The sequence below is a fragment of the Pinus tabuliformis genome, chromosome 3_2, assembly GCF_031772625.1.
Source record: "Pinus tabuliformis cultivar Carrire ecotype Pingquan chromosome 3_2, CPIR1, whole genome shotgun sequence".
Lineage (NCBI taxonomy): Eukaryota > Viridiplantae > Streptophyta > Pinopsida > Pinales > Pinaceae > Pinus > Pinus tabuliformis.
Genome location: NC_142302.1, coordinates 838,558,377 through 838,565,559, shown reverse-complemented (window position 1 = coordinate 838,565,559; position 7,183 = coordinate 838,558,377). Strand labels below are relative to the sequence as shown.

General features: G+C 31.7%; 1 long non-coding RNA gene across 1 annotated transcript; it reads right to left on the bottom strand.

The window, feature by feature from the left end:
* Nucleotides 1–2,697: 2,697 nt before the first annotated feature.
* On the bottom strand, nucleotides 2,698–6,915 carry LOC149183273 (uncharacterized). The gene is made up of 4 exons (XR_016257680.1): nucleotides 6,726–6,915; nucleotides 3,369–3,449; nucleotides 3,024–3,093; nucleotides 2,698–2,847 (listed from the first exon to the last, which is right to left on the bottom strand). It is a non-coding gene; the product is annotated as an uncharacterized LOC149183273 (long non-coding RNA).
* Between the last annotated feature and the right edge of the window lie 268 nt (nucleotides 6,916–7,183).

Genomic DNA, 7,183 nt, shown 5'->3' with positions numbered 1-7,183 from the left:
AGAAAAAAGCTTAGGCACAATCATGCCAACTAAGTTACATGTTAAGAAGCTCAGGTTGTAGATAACTTGTGAAAACAAGAGTCATGTGGTGGTGTGTCAATGTTCATTTGTATACATGAATTTTTTGGATATAGTTTTTAATTTATTTGGTTGAAATGATATGTATGAAGATAAAATTATTTGAAGAAAAAAAAAAAAAAACAACTACTTTATTAAAAATTTATATATTTAAAATTTCACTTATATTTTTATATTAAAATAAATTGATAAATTTCAAATGATATTTAGCTATAGTTCAATTAGAAATGTAGTTATTTGAAAATGATTTTAAATGACTTACTAATTAAACTTATGTAATTTGACTAGTTAAATAAAAAATCAAATATATAATTAAGTATATATTTATATTTAAAATTTTAATTATATTTTTATTTTAAATAAAAATAACATTGTGAATATATAAATATTTTAATAAATTGATTCTAATATATTATCAATCACTACTTTCAACACATCAACCAAATGCTATATTGCTAATGTTTTAAGTAGAATTCATTTTAAAGACATTTATGGTATGCATATGTAGCAAGAAGAGGGTAACCAAGAGGATGCTAACAATTTTTTAATCATCTAAAAGGAAACTCGAAACTGGTTGTGTCTCTTTTATAAACATGAACACACAGTGACTCTCATAGCCTAGCAATAATATCACACCATGCCACACCCAATAAAATGACTTGTAAATTTTCGGAGCTTGCTTTTAATGTACTTGTAAATAACGATCTAAATGTTGAAATCTCTAACTATTATAATGCAATGCATACTTCCTCTCATAGCCTATCAATAAGATCAGGCCATGCCACACTCTAAAAAAGAGACTTGTAAACTTTCAGAGCTTTCTTTTAATTTCCTTGTAAATATTGATTTAAATGTTGAAATCTCTAACTATTATAATTCAATGCATACTTGGAAAACTTGAAGTGTAATGGACTGCTTACCAAATGCTCTGTTTCAATGTCATATTTCAGTACACGGTAACATTCCAATCATTCTTCTAGGAACAATGCATATGCACATACCCACACTCAATAGTTCCAACTGAGAACAAAACCACAACCATTTCCCAGTTGATATCACTTTAGAAAGGAATAAAAAGGTTGGGAGTAGCATCTACTGGAAAATCCATACCATTTGGACTTGAATCATCCTCAAAGTAAGATAAATTGAGAATGTGGCCCCTACATATACTATAGTTGATCAGTTCCTCCCAAAGCATGGGGTCAGCCTCATTTCCCAGTTGATATCACTTTAGAAAGGAATAAAAAGGTTGAGTAGCAGCTACTCGAAAATCCATATCATTTGGACTTGAATCATCTTCAAAGTAAGATAAATTGAGAATGTGGCCCCTACATCTACTATAATTGATCAATTCCTCCCAAAGCGTGGGGTCAACCTCTCTCAAAGCACGATGGATAACAATCAAGTTTTTAATGAAACAACACAACCAATATTAAATTGAATTTATTAATTATCGGATCAACTCATCCAAAATCAAATGCAACTCCATTTTTACTTTCCTTGCAAATTGAAGAAATTGTATATTAAAAAATTAACTAGGACTTTAGCAAGTTATGTAAATAAATGTTTTTCTGGTAAAAAATAGGAATTTAGCTTCACAATAACACTTATTTGTTCTTCCTTGTATATATCAAATATATGGCATTTGATGTCAATATGGAAGTGTAAACTACATTCGAAATCACAAAATTATTTGGTGAATACCACACAGATTCCAAACATAATGTAAATTAATGTGGAATCGGATATTCTTCTACATCATACCAAAATATGAAAAGGCACCGACACAAAAACCAAATAAAAACAGGTAATTCAAATTACGACCACTTAAATCATAAAATTGTTTGGTGAATACCACATAGACTCCAAACGTAATGTAAACTAATGTGGAAGGAAATAATCTTTCATATTATACAAGACTATGAAAAGGCACTGGAGAAAAAACGAGATAAAAACACACTTCATATTACAACTACTTAAGTGTTTTTCTCAAGTGGTAAGTGTAAGCATATAAAACGTCTCATTTTTTGTCTAGCATATATGCATAACAATGTTTTATATATTCTATAACGCCCCTTAGACCAGCCCGGTATGACCTCAAAGAGGGGACACCTTCCCGCAAGAAAATGCAAATGTATTTTTATATAAATTTCAGCTAGATTCATGTTATACGGTAATTTCCTAAATTCTAAAATATTGCAGAAATTTGGATAAAATATTGCAGAAATTTGGATATATATGCATGTGCAATTGATGCATTGGAGTTTTGTTGTGACCACTTTACTCGAAAATTAACTAGGAAAGAGACCAAACCAACTTGCCTATCAAATGTGCTACTCAATAACAAGAAAAAACTAAAAGCCCCTCACCATATTTCCTGAGCAAAAATGTAAAATAACAGCACTATAAAAGGATGACTAGAGAACCTAAAGCACAGGAAATCCCAATATGAAAAAGGAAAAAAAATATTTCTAACTACCCATTAAGGACCAATTCATCAGAAAAAGGAAACAACATTCAGTATTTTGATTGTATTTTCTTTACATTGCCTGATTGTGAAGAGATCAAAACTCACTTAGAGATTGTTTTATATATTCTCCTCAAGTAGTCCAAGTTCCATTTCCCAAATTATAAGAAACGCTTTGGATCTATCATATAAATAGAAGCAAGGATTGCACATTACCGCCCAGTTGTGTGTCTTGGAAAGACATCTTGCAAGAGCATGGATGCAATATGCTACATCTGCCGGAGGCCTTGAAACCGAAGTTGCTGCAAAAATAACTGCCCCCAAAATTAAGATCATCAAACATTAAATCTATACATATCCCATGGAAGCCTAATTGCAATATTTAAAAATCCGTAAAATATCACAGCTACAGCATGTCTTAGCTATTCTTTTTCAAGATATATAAACAGTTGATGTAACAAAGAGGACATCCAACTACTTCAGATATGCTTTTCTTTTACTGGCCTCTCAACGTGATTTGTGGTCTTCATAATAGCAAAGTCTAGATCCTGCACTTACAAATAAGTGTTGGAATTGTGGAAAAAAGCACGATGAATCTCAAGAAATTTGATGACCAAGGTCTGAACTTCCAAGCATCAAAAATCATGCAATGTATTTATATTATGCTCAATGCACAAAAATCTATCAATATTACATCTAATATGCTTAATGTATTTATATTGTGCTCAATGCACAAAAGGCTATCAACATTACATCTAATACCTTAAATTGCACTGGTAGATAAGTTAATTCCTTGTAATCATATTCACTATGGAGAGACTACCTCTTCTTGTCTCTTTCGGTGCACCCAATTCCTTCCTCGGACTCTGTTTTGTGCCATCCCCTGATATTATACAGGTCTGATCTAGAAAAATAGAAGACAATTCATCACCTGATGATGAAGACTACAACAGTTAATGAAAAGGTCTAATATAGAAAAATAGAAGCAAATTCATCACCTTATGATCAAGACTAATAGTTTATGAAAATGTGATAAAGCATTCAAAGAAACAAATCACTGAATCTTGCTTTATTTTCCTTCGACTACACCACAATATTAATTAGCAACAAAAAAAGCTTATCCTCATTCGACTCTCTAACTCCCATCATTCTTATTTCTCCCTAGCCAACTGACCCTAAATATGGGAGCAACTCTACTTTTTCTTACCAACTTGAATATAAATGCAGTAGTTTTCTCATTTATTGTGATGTAACATTATTCATAGAATTAATTCATTTCAATTTTTTTCAAATAATATATAACACTTTAGCTTTATTTATTACAAACCCAATTTTTCCAAAATGTATGTAATAGATGTTGAAACTATTGTTTTTTATCCAAATCAAATTGCTTTTATTCAACAATAGTTCCAAATTCTACAGATTTTCTCAAATAAATCTCTACATCTCCATGTTCTTTTTATTGTGCAAAGCCACACTTTATTCTCTACATCTCCATGTTCTTTTTATTGTGCAAAGCCACACTTTATTTGTTTCCATCAGGAAACCATTGCATGACTTTCTCAAAGTGGATCCTTGGGCATGACTATGTTATTTTCTATTGCAAAGACATCATTTTTACCGGTTGTCTATGGTCAAAACCTTGTTTTTTCTATCAAGAAATCAATATCTTCCGCTTCTAACTTGTATAGAAGTGACCCTAGCCTTAGTTGATTTCTTTGAGATAGTTTATATTTGCTTGATTTCAATGGCATTGGGTTTCAATATGGACTTATTTGTCCTTATCTTCTACCGAAGATTTGCTTCATGTAAAAGACGCTAAATTGACCTCCTTTCTCCAAATTACATTAGATTTTCCATACGATTGGTTTATAAGAAATAGACATCACAAACTTCATATATATTAGTAACTGTATTTCATCGTTTTATAGAATCTGCCCAAAAATTAGGTCTGATGATACATAATTTTTTTATTCCATTTATCTGGAACCCATCCTTGTGAAACTTTCTATAAATAATCAATAACTTTATTAATTTCCTCCCAAATTTCCCTCAACATTACAGACTTTCATCTAACTAAAATTTCTATTGCTTGATTATCTCAAATTCAATGCCAACTTTCTCATTCCTGTCAAGCGAATTTTCAACAAATTGGCCTTATATTCTCATTTTCCTTCACATTGATTGTAAGGACACAAAACATTAAGAAAATGATATCTAACAGGTTCGATTTTACTGATTTTCAAAACCAGTCATAAATTTGGTCACAGTTCCCAAACTAGGAGCTTCCAACAACTTTCTTGTTCCTGTCAAACAACAACAAATTGAGCTAATTTTCAACAAATTGGCACCATATTCTCATTTTCCTTCATATTGATCATAAGGACACAAAACATTAAGGAAGTGCATCTAACATGCTTGACTTCATTGAATTTCAAAACCAGTCATAACTATGGTCACAGGTTCCCAAACCAGAAGCTTCTAGCTATTTCCTGCACATACTCTGATTTTTCATATATTATTCAGAACAAATCCAAAACTTTTATGATTTAGGTTCAAATTTATCCCAACTTTACTTAATAATTTTCTTAGTTGCCCCTACATGTGATGAATTTTCTCATATTCATCATGTTGTATCATATAGATCTTGGCTTTGCTGATTTTGTTTCTATCAAACTGCTCATAATTTTGTCTGAATGTCTCCACAATCCCCTGTACTTTATCCATGCATGACTCTGCCTATAAGTACTTGACACAAAAGGATTCTTCGCAGTAACCATGTGCAATGGCATCATACAAAAAGTCTTTTTACACTAGCCTTATATGAGAACTAAAACTCACCTTGATTATTTCTATAATGATGCACAAGAACCCCAAACTGCCAAGTACACAATGATCAAATTTCTATCATCAAAAATAGTTTCCGGCTTTTCCCAATTTTTAACTAGATAGGCATGACCTCCAATTATTATTGAGTGAGAAGACTCTGCCTCTCCATGATATTATTCCTTATTGCTTCTGATGAGTACCCCAGATCTCTCCAAAGTTATAACAAAATTGAGTACATTGTACTTGGGTGAAATTAAAATTGATAAATTTATTACAAATCGAATACAAATTTGTTAATCCATTGACAAATGAACCCTATAATTGATTATTTATTTAAAGAATAATTTTTATTTTTTCTTCCTGAATACCCCTGAGTTAGTCTACCTGAGCAAAATGCATTGTAACCTCGTCAATCTCATTCATAATCCACCTAGCCCTACTCGATTTTTGCAACAGCCTTTTTTGTAACATATACTTCAGATAATTTGAAGAAAAATTGGCCCTATCTTCACAATTTTATGCAAAATAAAGCCTAAACTTAAATATTTTCTGCTACATACACTTTCTTTAGATGATGACTTTTGGCAAAATCGGCCCTCTCTTCATAATTTTTGGAGAAACAATTCTTGAATGTAAATATTTTCTGTAGCAAACACCTTGTCTGCACTGATTTTAGTAAAAACCTACCCAATGATCCTATTTTTCCACAACATAGCTCCTAAATTTAAATATACTTTGTTACATGCACCTCATCTTAGCTGATTTTAGGAAAAATATGCCCTATCTTCATAATTTTCTACGAAATAGTCCCCAAATTTAAATACTTTCTGTATAATACAACTTGTCTAAATACTTTATGTACCATACATTTATGTACCATACACCTTCGCTGATATTAGGAAATATCTTCCTTATCTTAATAATTTTCTGCCAAATGGCCTCAGTTAGAGATTTCTGGAAAACGCAGCTTATTTTAGCTGATTTCAGCCAATCACTTCATATCCGTGCGACTATGTTGAACAAGTCCCCTTGGTTGATTTATAGCCAAACAAACCCTACCTTAGACCAACCCCTGCCATCATTTAGCTCAACTTCACCGACAACTCAAAATACAGTCAAACCTGATCGATTATATACCTTTGTCAATTGTGGCTTAAACACACCAACCAAAACAATAAATATCCACGTTATTCTTAAATCAAATGGTAGATATTTCAAGGTTTTGTCAAAATGGTCCCTGCTTTGATGGAATCCACCCTAAATTGTCCGAAAAAACACAGCTAAACCAGAGATGCAGATTATAGACCCTAACAAAGCCAAAAACAAAAATGCGGGATCATTAGATACTCACCTTTGTAAGATCTGTAAAAAGCGAATGCGTATGTTTGCACAGGTGCAAATCTCCAGATCAAGTTCGTCCAAGATCTGACTATGCCCACAATACGTATATATATTTTAGCCAAACCGAGATGAAAAAAGTGGAACGCGATATCCGAGCATCCCTCTTATTGAGATCAAAAGAAGACTGTCATCTCATGTTTTTTTTCACATATTGGTTGGGCTCAAAAGAGCTTTGCCTTCCATGGCTGAACATTTTCCCGCGCTTTACCTAAAGAGTTACAAATGGTTAATATGTATGGTTTTGTTATTAAAATTTGTGCACATTTTTGTAATGGAGAATTATTTATAAAATAATATGGCTTTAGAGCTCGGGTTAACTCATTATAGAATTTTTTTTATGACCATTTATTTTTATACTTCCTTTCATATGAATTTTAACATTTATTTTTATGAGTTCTTTTTAAACAC